This window comes from Meles meles, chromosome 3 (genome assembly GCF_922984935.1).
Source record: "Meles meles chromosome 3, mMelMel3.1 paternal haplotype, whole genome shotgun sequence".
Lineage (NCBI taxonomy): Eukaryota > Metazoa > Chordata > Mammalia > Carnivora > Mustelidae > Meles > Meles meles.
Window position 1 is genome coordinate 93,267,806 of NC_060068.1, and position 16,353 is coordinate 93,284,158.

The 16,353-nt window shown below is 40.4% G+C and overlaps 1 protein-coding gene and 1 pseudogene across 1 annotated transcript in view; both read left to right on the plus strand.

Moving 5' to 3' along the window:
• The first annotated feature begins 787 nt into the window (after positions 1-787).
• LOC123938455 lies at positions 788-2,101 on the plus strand (annotated as a pseudogene).
• Positions 2,102-12,181: 10,080 nt separating this feature from the next.
• The window catches only part of PDE4D (phosphodiesterase 4D), a 1,501,314-nt gene continuing 1,497,142 nt past the window's right edge, over positions 12,182-16,353 (plus strand). The window contains exon 1 of the mRNA XM_045999295.1: positions 12,182-12,261. The gene's annotated coding sequence lies outside the window, so the exon portion shown is untranslated. The remainder of the gene's footprint in view (positions 12,262-16,353) is intronic.

The following is a 16,353-nucleotide window of genomic DNA, read 5'->3' on the forward strand; positions in this document are numbered from 1 at the left end:
AGAAGGGGATCCTCACAAGAGCAAGTAACCATCAAGATGTTGAAAATTATGACTAAATACAAGGCTACGAGCTAAGACAACTTAACACTACAATTGAAAGCAGAGCAATTGAGACCTTGCGGAAAGTAACAGTGACATGGCAGGTGGAGATAAAACAACTTGCAGAGTTCAAGAAGGAAGGAGAAGAGAAAAACAAAGCCATCTTTGAAACACAAGGATACTGGAATAGACACAGAGGAGGATAGGCACTGCTGAGGTCGGTGACGGAGAAGTGAACAGGGTTAAGAAAAGCAAGCAAAAATCAACTAGAAATGAACAAGCTTAGAATGGATTAAAGAAAATATGAAAGATATGGAAGGGAAAAGAAATGCAACATATACATTATTGGTATCCTTTAAGAAGACGCCTGGAGATAATAGTAAAGTACTTTAAGGAAGTAAAATACGACTTGAATCTCCGAATGAAAAGGTTGCACTGTGACTCCGGAAAACCTAGTACACAATGAACAACACTGACAGGTTTCCAAGTATTTCCAAATACTGGCCCTCAAAGACAAAGAAAAAGTCATTTAGACAGCAAAAAGCAAACTGTTAAAAGGGTGGGGGGGATCGAGCTGGCATTGTAACAAAACAGATCACACAGTGGAATATCAAAAGCAAGAGAAGGGAATCATAACATAAAATATGAGTACCAGCGTGTCTTACTTACCAGACTCTTAGCTTATTGCAGAGGGTAACCCGGACCCGGTGTCTGCCCCTGTCACCTGTGCCTGTAAGCAATAGCTGCCATGCGTGAGTGCCTCTCCACCCACATTGACTAGGCTGCTGTGCAGATCAGCAATGCCTGCTGGGAACTCTATTGCCCGGACCATGGCATCCAGCTCAACAGTCAGATGCCAAGTGATAAGACCACTGGGGGAGGAGATGACTCTAGTACCTCCTTCAGTGAGACAGGGTCTGGCAGTCTTTGTCCCCAGGGCACTATTTGTAAATCTGGAACCCACTGTCACCGATGAATTTCACACTGGCACCTATTGCCAGCTCTTTTACTCTGAGCTTCTCATCACAGGCAAGGAAGATACTGCCAATAACTGTGCCTGAGGGTGTTACATGGTTGGCAGGAGACGATTGACTTTGTCTTGGATTGAATTTTGGAAATGGGTTGACCAGTGCACAGATCTTCAGGGCTTCTTGGTTTTCCACAGTTTTGAAGGCGGAACCTCTGTGTTGATAGAACTTCTCTTGACCAACTATGGCAAGGTGTCCAAGTTGGAGTTCTCATTTATGCAATCCCTCAAGTTTCCACAGCTGGAGTTGAGCCCCTACACCTCTATCCTCACTACCCACACCACCCTGAAGCACTGTGATTGTGCCTTCATGGTGGACAATGAGGTCATCTCTGAAGTCTGTCATAGAAACCTCTGTATGGAATGCCCGGCCTCATCTAACCTTAACTGCCTTGTTAGCCAGATTGTGTTTTACATCACTGCTCCCTCAGATGTGAAGGAACCCTGAATGCTGATCTGACAGAATCTCAGACCAACCTGTTGCAGGTTGGAAAACCACTTTCCTCTGGCCGCAAAGGTCCATCATCTCTGCTGAGAAAGCCTACCTAATGAACCACTTTCTGTAGCACAGATGACCAATGTGTGCTTTGAGCCAGCCAACTAGATGGTGAAATGGGACTCTCACCATGGTAAATACATGGCTTACTGCCTATTGTACTGTGGTGACGTGGTTCCCAAAGATGTCAGTTCTGCCATTGCCACCATCAGGACCAAGCACAGCATCCAGTTTGTGGACTGGCACTCCACTGGCTTCAAAGTGGGCATTAATTACTAGCCTCCCATATAGTGCCTGGTGGAGACCTGGCCAAAGTACAGAGTTGTGTGCATGCTGGGCAACTCCACAGCCATTGCTGAGGCCTGGTCTTCCCTGGGCCACAAGACTGAGCTGTTGTATGCCGAGTGTGCCTTTGTTCACTAGTATGTAGGTCAGGACATGGAGGAAGGAAAGTTGACTCAGGCCCATGAGGACATGGTAACACTTGAGAAGGATTATGAGGAGAAGGAGAGGGTGAAGAAGAAGGAGAGGAATACTAATTACCATTCCTTTCAGCATGTCACCCTCACAACTTTAGCTGACAGGGATTCAAGCTTTCTGGTTAGATTGTCTTTAACTGTGATCATGTCTTACTTTTCCATGGGTACCTGTAAGATTTTTCCATCATGTTTCAAAGTAAAGGCTTTAAGAAAGAAAAAAAAAATGAGTACCCAAATTTGACCAAACATATGACCATAAAAATAAATGTTAATTGTTCTACTCACCTATTAAGAGACTCACGGTTACAGAGTGGAATCCCGTTATGAGTGATACAGGAGATGTGTGTAAAACAGTGAAGCCCATGAAGGCTGAAGGTGTAGAGAGTTGGGCAGACACTGCTGTAGCATGAATCCCGCCCCTCCTCCCAATTCAAATGTTGAAGCCTTAATCTCTCTATGTGGTTATATATTGCAGATAGAGCTTTTAAAGAGTGATTAAGGTTAAATGAGTTCCAAAGAGTGGGGCCCTGATCTGATAGAGCTGGTGCCCTTACAAGAAGAGAAAGAGACACTAAAACATTGTCTTTGCCATGTGAAGACACAGAAGGTGGTAGTCCCCAAGCCAGGAAGCGAGATCTTACCAGAATGTGGCTATTTGGCACTCTCATCTTGGATTTTCTAGCCTTCACAGCTGTGAGAAAATACATTTTTGTTTTTAGAGTCACCCAGTCTATGGTATTTCTTAGCGCAGCCAAACCAACGAACAGAGATAAAAAAAGCAAATGCCAATAGAGCGAGAGAGAGGAAGAGAGAAAGCAGCAATCATAACTATATGGTTGTATTCAGAATAAAAAGTATTAAATTAGGTAAAAAGGGCACTTGATAATGGTAAATCATGATGCAATTTAATGTGATAAAAGAGTTATCATGGAAACCACAGTGCCAAAGTTAAAGGAAACATAGGAATAGACAGAAATGTTTTGATAATAGAAAACTTTAATTCTTACCTTTTAACTACTGACAGAGAAAGTACAAAAAAAAGCAAGTAAGAATATGGACCCTTTGTATGACATAATGAGCAAGCTAGCTTTTGCAGATATAAATTAAGCCATATACTCAGAAAACACTGTACGTGCTTTCATATATCACTGAAGAAGTCAGGCAAATTATATATCAAGCTGTAAAGAAAATTGCAATCAATTCTCCCAAGTAGAAATAGACAATATTTTCTGACAATGCAATGAAACAAAAAGTTAATAATAAAAACAGAAGAAAAAAAACACCTTACCTTTTGGAAACAAAAGAACACTGTTTAAATTCTTAAAACTGAAATTGCAGAATATTTAGAAAAAAAACCCCAAAATTAAAACAACATACTGGAGACTGAGATCTCTGTAAAGCAGCATTTAGAGTAAAATTCATAGCATTAAAGACTTAAAAATTAAGAATCAAAGTAAGTGAATTTTAAACATCAAATACCACAATTTATAAAATAGTATGCATTGGAGAAAACAGAATAAAACATTAATAAAGATAAAAGCAAAAGTTAATGAATTATAAGAATTTTTTAAATGGCAAAACTAAGTCTCCAAGTTGCATCTGAATAAAATATTAAAACTGTTGGCTATTCTCATTTTTTTGAAATTTTAAAAAATTAATTTTACTTTCAGTATGGTTGCATACATTTTACAGTTTTAAGTGTACAATACAGTGAATCAGCAATTCCATATATTACTCAATGTTCATCAGGATGAGTGCACTCTTAATCCATATCATCTGTTTTATCCATTCCCCATCCATTTGCCCTCTAGTAACTATCAGTTTGTTCTCTGTAGTTAGGAATCTATTCTTTGGTCCCTTTCCCCTTCTTTGTTCATTCTCTTTCTTAGAGTGATATGTCAGTAACATCACATGGTATTAGTATTTTTCTGGCTTACTTTGCTTAGCTTCATACTCACTGGTTCCATCCAGGTAATTGAAAATGACAAGATTTCATTCTTTTTTATGGCTGAGTAATATTCCATTGTATGTATATTCTTTATCCATTTATTGTTCAGTGGACACTTGGGGTGTTTCCACAATTTGGCTATTGTAAATGATGCTAAAGTAAACAGAGGAGTGTGTATATTCTTTTAAACTAGTGTTTTTGTATTCTCTGGGTTGTAGGAAAATATATTGAGCATAAATTTGCTGTGTTAATGACATACATATTAGTGTGGCATTAATTATATTCACAGTGTTATACAATGATCATCACTATTTTCAAGATATTTTCATCACCCTAAACAGAAACTCTGTACCCATTAAGCAATAGCTCCCCATTCTCCCTCCTCCCAGCTCATCGTAAGTACTAATGTTGTTTTTCTCCATGAATTTGCATATTCTAGATATTTCATCTAAGTGGAATCATGCAATATCTGTCTTTTTTTGTCTGGCTTATTTCATTTAGCTTGATGTCCTCAAGGTTCATCCACTTGGTAACATAGATCAGACCTCCATGCCTTTCTATGTCTGAACAATATTCCTTGTATGTATAATTAGATTTGTTTATGCACTCATCTGTTGGTGGATGTTTGGAATGCTTCCACCTTTTGGCTACTGTGAACAGTGTTGCAGCATTCATTAATTTTTGTCAGGGATAAAGCAGAAATGGGTGAAATAAAAAAAAAGAAAGAAACAAGAAATAATCTCAGAAAGTTAAAGAAACTGATAGGAGATGTTTTTGGTCAACCACCCAAATAAATTTTTAAAAACTTTGATAAAGAGGCACCGGGGTGGCTCAGTTTGGGTCATGATCTCGGGGTCCTGGGATCAAGCCCCGCATCAGGCTCTCTGCTCAGGGGGGAGCCTCCTCCCCTCCCTCCCTGCCTGCCTCTCTGCCTACTTGAGATCTCTCTCTGTGAAATAAATAAGTAAAATCTTAAAAAAAAAACTTTGATCAAAATATTTATTTCTAGAAAACCTAAAGTTCTAAGGTTGGCCCCAGAAGGGTCTGAAAGCTTAAAGAGATGAATTATACTAGAAAAAAAAAAGAGAAGTTGGGGGGAGCTGGCTCTTTCCCCACCTATGAGATGCAAATATTTTCCCAAGGAAGCTCTTTTGATATTTTTGTTATAATTTTTTAATTTTTCATTAACATATTATGTATTAATAGCCCCGGGGGTACAGGTCTGTGAATCACCAGGTTTACATACTTCACAGCATTCACCATAGCACACACCCTCTCCAATGTCCATAACCCAACCACCCTCTCTTTCCCCCTCTCCCCCCGGCAACCCTCAGTTTACTTTGTGAGATGAAGAGTCTCTTATGGTTTGTCTATCTCCCAATCCCATCTTGTATCATTTATTCCTTTCCTACCCCCAGCCCCCCCACGTTGCCTCTCAACTTCCTCACATCAGGGAGATCATATGACAATTGTCTTTCTCTGATTGACTTATTTCGCTAAGCATAATACCCTCTAGTTCCATCCACATCATGGCAAATGGCAAGATTTCGTTTCTTTTGATGGCTGCATAGTATTCCATTGTGTATATGTATACCACCTCTTCTTTATCCATTCATCTGTCAGTGGACATCTAGGTTCTTTCCATAGTTTGGCTATTGTGGACATTGCTGCTATAAACATTTGGGTGCATGTGCCCCATCAGATGACTACATTTGTATCTTTAGGGTAAATACCTTGAAATATGATTGCTGGGTTGTAGGGTAGCTCTATTTTCAACTTTATGAGGAACCTCCATGCTGTTTTCCACAATGGTTGCACCCCACCAACAGTGTACGAGGGTTCCTCTTTTTCTGCATCCTCACCAACATCTGTCATTTTCTGACTTGTTAATTTTAGCCATTCTGATTGGTGTGAGGTGGTATCTCATTGTGGTTTTGATTTGTATTTCCCTGATGCTGAGTGATGTGGAGCATTTTTTCATGTGTCTGTTGGCCATCTGGATGTCTTCTTTGCAAAAATGTCTGTTCATGTCCTCTGCCCATTTCTTGATTGGATTATTTGTTCTTTGGGTATTGAGCTTGATAAGTTCTTTATACATCTTGGATACTAGCCATTTATCTGATATGTCATTTGCAAATATCTTCTCCCATTCTGTCAGTTGTCTTTTGGTTTTGTTAACTGTTTCCTTTGCTGTGAAAAAGCTTTTGATCTTGACGAAGTCCCAATAGTTCATTTTTGCCCTTGCTTCCCTTGCCTTTGGCGATGTTCCTAGGAAGAAGTTGCTGTGGCTGAGGTCGAAGAGGTTGCTGCCTGTGTTCTCCTCAAGGATTTTGATGGATTCCTGTCTCACATTGAGGTTCTTCACCCATTTTTGAGTGTATTTTTGTGTGTGGTATAAGGGAATGGTCCAGTTTCATTTTTTTGTATGTGGCTGTCCAATTTTCCCAATGCCATTTGTTGAAGAGACTGTCTTTTTTCCATTGGACATTCTTTCCTGCTTTGTCAAAGGTTAGTTGACCATAGAGTTGAGGGTCTATTTCTGGGCTCTCTGTTCTGTTCCACTGATCTATGTGTCTGTTTTTGTGCCAGTACCATATTGTCTTGATGATGTGACAGCTTTGTAATAGAGATTGAAGTCTGGAATTGTAATGCCACCAACTTTGGCTTTCTTTTCAACATTCCTCTGGTAATTTGAGGTCTTTTCTGGTTCCATATAACTTTTAGGATTATTTGTTCCATTTCTTTGGAAAAAAAAGATGGTATTTTGCATTAAATGTGTAAATTGCTTTAGGTAGCATAGAAATTTTCACAATATTTGTTCTTTGAATCCATGAGCATGGAACATTTTTCCATTTCTTTGTGTCTTTCTCAATTTCTTTCATGAGTACTTTATAGTTTTCTGAGTACAGATTCTTTACCTCTTTGGTTAGGTTTTTTCCCTAGGGATCTTATGGTTTTGGGTGCAATTGTAAATGGGATTGACTCCTTAATTTCTCTTTCTTCTGTCTTGTTGGTGTATAGAAATGCAACTGATTCCTGTGCATTGATTTTATATCCTGCCACTTTGCTGAATTCCTGTATGGGCTCTAGCAGTTTTGGAGTGGAGTCTTTTGGGTTTTCCACATAAAGTATCATATCATCTGTGAAGAGTGACAGTTTGACTTCTTCTTTGTGGGTTTGGATGCCTTTTGCTTCTTTTTGTTGTCTGATTTTTGAGGCTAGGACTTCTAGTATTATGTTGAATAGGAGTGGTGATAGTGGACAGCCTTGCCATGTTCCTGACCTTAGGGGAAAAGCTCTCAGTTTTTCCCCATTGAGGATGATATTCGCTGTGGGCTTTTCATAGATGGCTTTGATGGTATTGAGGTGTATGTACCCTCTATCCCTACATTATGAAGAGTTTTGATCAAGAAAGTATGTGTACTTTGGCAAATTGTTTTTCAGCATCTATTGAGAGTATCATATGGTTCTTGTTCTTTCTTTTATTAATGTATTGAATCACAGTGATTGATTTGCAGATGTTGAACTAACCTTGCAGCCCAGGAATAAATCCCACTTGGATCTGGTGAATAATCTTTTTAATGTACTCTTGGATCCTATTGGCTATTATTTTGGTGAGAATTTTTGCATTGTGTTCATCAAGGATATTGGTCTGTAATTATTTTTTTTAAGATTTTATTTATTTATTTGACAGACAGAGATTACAAGTAGGCAGAGAGGCAGGCAGAGACAGAGAGAGGAGGAAGCAGGCTCCCCACTGAGCAGAGAGCCCAACTGGGGGCTCGATCCCAGGACCCTGGGATCACGACCTGAGCTGAAGGCAGAGGCTTTAACCCACTGAGCCACCCAGGTGCCTCTGTAATTCTTTTTTTTTTTTTTTTTTTGATGGGATCTTTGTCTGGTTTTGGGATCAAGGTAATGCTGGCCTCATAAAATGAGTTCGGAAGCTTTCCTTCCATTTCTATTTTTTGGAATAGTTTCAGGAGAATAGGAATTAATTCTTCTTTAAATGGTTGGTAGAATTCTGCTGGGAAGCCATCTGGCCCTGGGCTCTTGTTTTTGGGAGATTTTTGATGACTGCTTCAATTTCCTTACTGGTTATGGGTTTGTTCAGGTTTTCTATTTCTTCCTGGTTCAGTTGTGGTAGTTTATATGTCTGTAGGAATGCATCCGTTTCTTCCAGATTGTCAAATTTGCTGGTGTAGAGTTTCTCATAATATGTTCTTATAATTGTGGGTATTTCTTTGGTATTGGAGCTCTTTTGACCTTAATCAGTTGATCACTCCATTGGTTTTCAACCATTTCTAGATCAAGAAAAGCCACTGTTTTTTATGAGGTAAAGGTGATATGAGTGCCAAAATCTGCCATGAAACAACAATAGAAAGGAAAAAGAATCTGTAGACTGATGTCTTTTGTGACTATTAATGTAAAGGTCTTTGGTAAAATATTAGCACACATAAAAGATATGACAAGATCCAGAGTGACAATGAAAAATTAAACATGAACAAGTGAGGTTGATTTCAAGAAATACAAGCTAGTTTAGTATTTGGGAAACTTATGAATGGAATTCACTACAATAGTATATTAAAACGGCAAAAGCAAAGCCAGGCACTGAACACCCATGACTGCTGAAAATGTTGTAAAAGTAAAATCCAATATTGATTATGGAAAAACACCTCATAAAATAGAACTAATTTTATGTTGACTTAATATAACATATTTATCTTACCTCAAAAATCAGCTCATGCCTCAAGGACAAATAATAGAAACATTCTCATTAAATCAGGACAAAGATGTCACTATCATCACATTATTGAACACGGATCATGAGATATTTGCCAGCATTTTAGATAAAAGAAATATGAGATATATAAATTGGAGAGGAGGAGGTATAATAACCATATTGGCAAATAATATGACTGTACCTAGAAAACAAAACTCACTGAAAGATCACTGCCAGCAGCAATCAGCAGAGAATGGAATAGTGTGGCTTGATTAAAAAAAAAAAAAAATCAGGGGGAGGAGCAAGATATCAGAGAACGGGGAGACCTATATTTTGTCTGGTCCCAGGAATTCAGTTAGATAGTTATCAAACCATTCTGAACACCTATAAACTCAACAGGAAATTGAAAAAAAGAATAGCAGTGATTCTATGAACAGAAAAGTGACTAATTTTTGGAAAAGTCACACTGAAAGATGGGACATTAACTTGTTTGGATCCTGAGGCTGGATGGGTGATGATTATTATCAAAAAGATTATCAGCAGCCCTCCTAACTGATGGTCACACAAGGAATGTCATATCCTATGGGTGTGGAGAGTCCTTGGTATCACTCTGAATTTAGACATCCTTCAGAGTTTTCTTTGAAAGTAGCATCAGTTGGGGTACCTGGGTAGCTCAGATGGTGAAATATCTGCCTTCAGCTCAGGTTATGATCTCAGAGACCTGGAATCAAGGCCTCCCTTGCTCGGCGGGGAGCCTGCTTCTCCATCTTCCTCTATTACTCTCTCTGCTTGTGCTCTCTCTATCAAATAAATAAATAAATAATCTTAAAAAACAAACAAACAAAAAAATCAATAGTCCTTATCCATACAAGCAACAGATACTGGTGCAGGATACAAAGCAGAAGAGGACCATGTGTCTAGAGAAGCCAATTGTGAATTTCCCATGGAAAAATAAAACGGGTGGAACAGCCAGGGAAAGCCCTGACTCCAAATAGTGATGAAAATGCTCTGATGAACATATCTTATAAAGCTAAAATGATTAAAGCTTCCTGATACTGGGGCGGAGATAGTTACATCAATGGGACACAAGAGAAGGTTCACTGCTTTTTGTGGATCACAAAAAAAAATTGAAAACTACTCTTCTGTGTGTCTTATATAAATGTTCACAAGAATGTACGTATATACTTGTGTGTGCATAGAACAGCTTTGGAAGTATATTCAAGAACTGTAACAGTTGTTGAGTGGCTGGGAGGTAGAGGTGGGAGGAGTGTTATATTTCACCGTATTTTCTTGTCTAACTTTTGAATTTTCTACCATTTGTGGTATTATCTCTTCACAGATGTTACTCTTTTTTCCCCAAACCAACACAGGATATGAATAAGGTAAAAAATATTGAGAATGGGTAGGGAATGATGTGCTGGGATCACTCCTGTAAGCGTTCTGAACTGCTGACCGCCTATACTCAAACACTTAAGAGAAACTTCTTAGTTTCTCTTAATGCATAACATTAAGATGCATAACATCTTAATGCATAACAAGATGCATAACAGAGGGGACCCACTGACATTAGAGTTTCATCCTTTTCCAAGTTTTTTCCATTCTGGCCTTCCATCCTTCCATTCAATCTCCAGTTGGAGGCCAGAGGGTGCCTTGTTTGTGGGGGCTTAACCCTTACCTCCATGAACTCCACTTAGCTGAAGCTTGTGCTCCTTTCCTCATAAAACCCAAGTAGTGGTCCAGTAAACACATGGTGAGGGGTTTGCAGACACGACTTGAAGAAAAGCCCCCTTGGTTCCTCTTGACAGATTCCTGCCCCAAACCCCTTCTATATGGAAACTCTGGAGCTGCCCACATCCCCGTCTGCTGGCCCATCTCCAAGACGAAGAGAAGTCATCTTCTGAGAAAACACTACAATTTATTGGTCAGTAAGAAGAATGCTACATGTGTATTTAACTTTGGTTTTAGATGGTAACTCAAACATGGGTGTGTGTATCTTGCCCTTTTTGAGGATTCCCATCCACAAGGCCTTTGATAAGTAGTAGGGGAAGTGGCTAAGCAGGATAAATTCCAGTTTCAAAGTTCCTTTCTTGTCCTTTCCCTTTTGGGGAAAAGGCCGTGTAAGCTAAGAATGGCAGCTGAGTCTTGAGTCAAACATTTGCTAACAATCTATCATGAACACAGGCCTGTACTCGGTCACTAAGCACACACTTATACTAGGAAGGAAGAAGGCCTCTAGGATGAGGACTGTTCCCCAAAAGTGCCCTCCCACCAGTTTCTTAAATTGAAAATCTAAGGTGAGGAGAACTCAGAGTGTCTTCAAGTTGCTGGAGCAAAAAGACCTCTCTAAGGGAAGCACGAATAATACCTGACTTTCTACTTGGGGAACACTTACACTAATCCAAGCTCTTGCGTGCTCAGTTGTGGCTTTGTTTTTTACTTTTCTTCTTTTAACAGAAAACAATTTGTTATTTCAGCCACCAGGCCTTTCGTTTGTTATAACCAACTGTGAAAGGACCTCATTTCAACTTCTTTCGAAAATGGGTTAAACACCAATTAGAAATCAGAAGCTTCCTCCCATGAGAAAAATTGCACCTGGATTTTCCCTTTATATTGTGTTGATATTTCACTTTAAGTTCTGAGAGCCAAAGGTGCCAAGATAAGCAATCTGACATGTTTAATTTACTGTGCTCTTTATACAGCAGCAAAAATGCTCTTCCTGAAAAATCATTTTGCTGAACTCTTTTCTTGCTCAGATCTACGTAGTTGCCCACACCATTGATTTCCCACAGCCCTCACTGTCATGACTGTTTCCTCTCCTCCTCGGAAGCTTCCTCTCTGTCAGCAGGATTCCTGTTTCTCTTCATCGCCAGCTAGCTGTGTGGCTAAGAGCCAGTCACTTGACTCTCGTGGTCTCTTTGTCCTGGGGTGTCTCAGAGGCAGGGTGGAGGTGTCCTTCAGCATTTGGAAATAAAGCAGCAGAAAAGCTTGCCATTGAGAATAACCTGCACTAGGGGGTTTTCCCCATAACTGAGGAAGGAAAGCTAGTGGTGAGCAAGCAGATTTAGTGCTAGCGTTGTTGCCATATGATTCAGAGAAGAAACATGTATCTTTCAAAATAGAAACAGAATTTTTTTTTTCCAAAGGTACTCCTGCATCCATCCTTCTTTTCCTCTTCATACTGAATTGATTCCAAAATTTCAAATAGCGCTAGAGGAAGGCATAAGATTTTTGTGGCTTTCCAAGGGTTGCTTGCTTTTTTTTTTTTTTTTTTTTTTGAGTGACTTAAGGATTTCTAAGTTACTTTCCAGCTTGGAAAATCATATGACCTGTGAACATGTGCCTTTCCTCAGCTCAAGAAGCCATTTAAAGCAGACTTATCTGCTTCATGCAGGCTCTGCTTATTCCCCTCTACAGCCATCTCCTCCATCTGAAATATTCTTCTTTGACATTTCTCACAAACCATGAGCCTCCTGGCTTCCCTGCCGGAGAGGAACGATTCCATCTGGACTGGACCACTTCATGCAGCCTGGGAGTCTTCTTATCTTTAAGGTATGGGGTAAATGTAGATGAGCCTAGCCACGGTGGTAGGAAGAGTAGTTTTAGCAATAGAAACAAAACTAAGACTTGTGTGATAACAGCAGCTCACGTTTGTTGAGCCCCTTTTCTGTGCTAAGCACTCTGTGTTCGTTATCTTACTGATTCTTCACAACAACCTGGGAGGTGGGTATTATTATTCACCTGGTTTTTTTTTTTTTTCCCAGAAGGGGAGACTGAGGCACAGGGAGGGTTATGCAACTTGGTTAAGATGGTGACTAGTGGAATCAGGCTTCCAATGGAGGCTGTTTGACTTCCACGACCCATGCTTTTCCCGCCATTCAGGAATAGTTACCTGTGCACGTTCGTGTTGTTTTTAAGCTGTGTCTGTTCCATCTTTCTCATGAGACTCCTGGAAGGCAGGTCGTGTCTCCTTTTATACCCTGTCCCAGTGCTGTAGTAATAACTAAGCGAGTAATTTCTTGCTGCCATTACCTCTTACGGGAAAAGTATTTTCAAGCAAACTGAACTGGGCCGGTTACCAGGTTCAGTTGAATTTTCCCCAATAGCAGAGTACATGCCCCAGGCCATCTGGGTGATGCTGAAGGCTTTGAAGGTTTCGTTCAAGTTGTTTCTTGACTCATGGTCATTTCATGGTCATAAGTCTGAGTGTTTGAATTGATTAATAGAGAATCTGAGTATGAAAGATATGGACAGCTCACTTAGAGTTATGTTAAGAGGTAATAAAGATTTTAGAGTCATTTCCAGCATGATAAGATCAGTGTCCTGGACTGAGTTATTTTGGTGCATCAATTTCAGCTTGTTTTAATGGCCTTTGGTCTCCTGCTTAGTGTCAGTTGAGACAACAGATTAATTCCCCATAAACAGTGGCTTGTCATGTCTTGTTGCGTAATTCTGGGTTTTATGGAGAACTCGGAGAGGTATTTATCGATTAAAGCAAATGACTATATTAAAGCCATTGGGATCAATGTTTTGCTTTAGCATCTGTAAAACTTTTTGTGCAATCAAGTGATCAACAGATGTATCTTGATGAGAGTGGTGATGATTCTGGGGTAAGTGTTAATTTTAGATGTCTTAAAAAATCAGAGTCTTCAGTGGATTAAGCCGCTGCCTTCGGCTCAGGTCATGATCTCAGGGTCCTGGGATCGAGCCCCGCATCAGGCTCTCTGCTCCGCGGGGAGCCTGCTTCCTCCTCTCTCTCTGCCTGCCTCTCTGCCTACTTGTGATCTCTCTCTCTGTCAAATAAATAAATAAAATCTTTAAAAAAAAATCAGAGTCTTGAGAGTAGTCCAGTTATTAAGTGATGTTTGGGTTGTATTATGTCAGAGGGAAATAAACAGGAAGGAACATTTTAATAGTGCAAAATTTCTCTGAGATATTAAAGATCGAAGAAGGCCACAATTGGCCACTTTCTTTAAATCAAGATGCTACGTGGCATTTGGTTTCTTACTCTCTATCTGGGTCAGGAAGAGCTGTGACTCCTATCGATTCTTCACCTTTCATCTCATTCAGAAAAATGTCAAAGTTTCTGGTTTTACTTCTCTCTTTCAATCTTCTACCAATTTTGGAAAACAACTTGCTGCCTGTCATCTTCGAGTAAGACAGCCAAAGGGAGGAAAGGACAAGGTAAGTGTAGAAGTTTGCGTAGTTACTCCTTGCCCTGGTTATGGACCCTGGCTCCCCACTTGTTGGTTTTCTGTTATCCTAATTTTGTGTTACACACATATGTTGGATAGTAAGTACCTGAGGGCTGGAAGCACATTATCTAGATTCGAATCCATTGTGTGCCATTCGCTGAGCTTACCTGTAAGATGGGGACAGTAGTACCTCCTATAGGTGGCAGACACGAGCACTGATGCCAAGCACCAGGACAGGGTCTAACTCCTCGCTCATGGTCCCCAGTGTCCATTATGATCATTTTCTTTTCCCTTGAAGTTCTGGGTTCTTGGCCTGTGATCTCTGTCCCTTTTACTATATTCTACATAATGTAGTCAGATGCATCTTCAAACAGTGCCGCTTTGATGATGTTGTTGTTATTAGCTGTTTAAGAAAAAAAATTCACTGGCATCCCATGGCTATGAAATGAAATTCAAATTTCTCATTGTGGCATTCAGGGTCTTCTATAATCTCACCAGAACCCCTCCCTTTGACTGACGTTCTATCCTTCCACTGCTTAGGATGCCTTGAGTTGTAGCCACAAGGCTGATGAGCACGCTGGTGATTCTGATACATGTGGTCTCAAATGTGGGTCCTGTTGCTTTAGTGTTAGCCGCATGCTCTGTCTACTGTATTGCTTTGCCCGTTGAATGTCCACATCTTATTTCTCTAAATGTTATTTGTCTTGAGGGCAAGAACTTGGTCTTTGTATCTCGGCAGGAAAGGCTGGATGGCAAGGTGGGCTCTTGACTGGTCTCTAGGAACCTGGTTCTCTGAGTTCTCTCGGTCTACAGGTAACTGATGGGTATGGTGCATTGCGCTTGGAGTTTTCTGTACCACTCTAGTCTGTCTTTGAACACCTGCTTGCCCCTGGGAGTCTGGAATTTCTTAATGTGCTAGGAAGAAAGTACCTACATGACCAGCAGTAAGAAACCTTGGGCACTGAGTCTTTAAGGAGCTGCCCTAGGCTGAATCCTTGTATACAGGTTGCTGCATTTTGGTTGCGGGGGGGCTGTGTTCTATCTGTGACCTCTCATGGGAAGGAGAGAGCATAAGGAAACCTGTATATGGACTCCTCCAGGATCACCCTCTGTCTTTTCTTCTTATGATCTGGCTGTGTGTCCTTACTATATTGCTGCATAGAATCTCAACTGTAAGAGCAATAGGCTGAGTTCTGGGTGTTCTTGTAGTGAATGTCTAAGAATCAGGGTGGTCTTGGGCCCCTCGACACTGTCCTTTCCAAAACAGTTCTTAGAGTAGGTGCTCACTAAATACTTGGTGATCAGCTGTCATGAGTCTCTTAACATTGCAGATACTTAAACAATTTAAACTCTTTTCGTACCATTTCCTGTTCATTTTAGCAACTGTAAGTTGTATCTGTGTATGAAGATGCCAAACTTTGTAATGTATGATAGATTCACCGTGCTCTTGCCCTATCTTCCAAGAATGGTTTGGGTTTTGCTTATCTATTTTCTTTTCCTTCCCCACATTTCAAGCAAGGTTTGCTATTGCCAAACCAGTTCTTTTGGGCTTTTGTGATGCGGCATCAAGGGGAGAGATGGAGGGACAGAAGGAATAAGCTTTGGGGACCAGATCTGGAAGAAGCGTTTGGTGGGGGAATTCTGAAGAGGAAAGGTGCATGAAAGAGCTTCTGTGAGGTGAAGTCACCACATGAACAGAAGGGGGGCTTTATGAATTGTTGATGTGCACTAACCTTCCTTGTAACACTGCTTGAGAAAGGAGAAAGAGAATTTGTTGTTTGGAAATTATTTCTGGGTTGCTTCTGAGTTGTAGTCTCTGAAGGTGACCATGCCTAAGACCAAATCATGGTTCACAATTGAGGTTTTCAGTTTTTTGTAGATTGTGCTTGAGGATGGGAACCATTGCATTTGTAGTTCTGAATTCCCTGTGTAAATCCTCAGTACGCTCTGGATGATAATGACTGACTTCTTCATTCCCAGCCATTGTTTGAACACTTTCAACATGCCAGGCTCCAAGTGTGGGGATACGGAGATGAACAAAAAGAAGTCCTTGCCCACATCATAGAGGGGAGCCTGACTTGTACACACACATTTCCAATTCTATGTGTGAAATACTGGTGGGAGAGTATGGGAGCCCAGGGGAGCGCATCTCTAATGCTTAGCCAAGCATTGTTCCCATGTAGGCTCCATGATGCACAAGGAAAAGAAAACCTGGTCCTTACCTAGTTGAAGTAGCAACTAGAAGACTTTAGAGAAAAGGTACATGGCATGTGTGACGGGGAAGGAGGCCTCTAAGAGAAGGAAGGACATCTGGATGTGTTTTTGGAGCTCCAGCAAGGTGGCAGACCTTAGCAGAATTTGCTAAGGTCTAAGGTTTAGACCTCAGCCTTTCAGGTCCAGAAACTTGATTCGGTTTGATTTGAGTTTCTTGAGAGGGCATCTGCTGCTT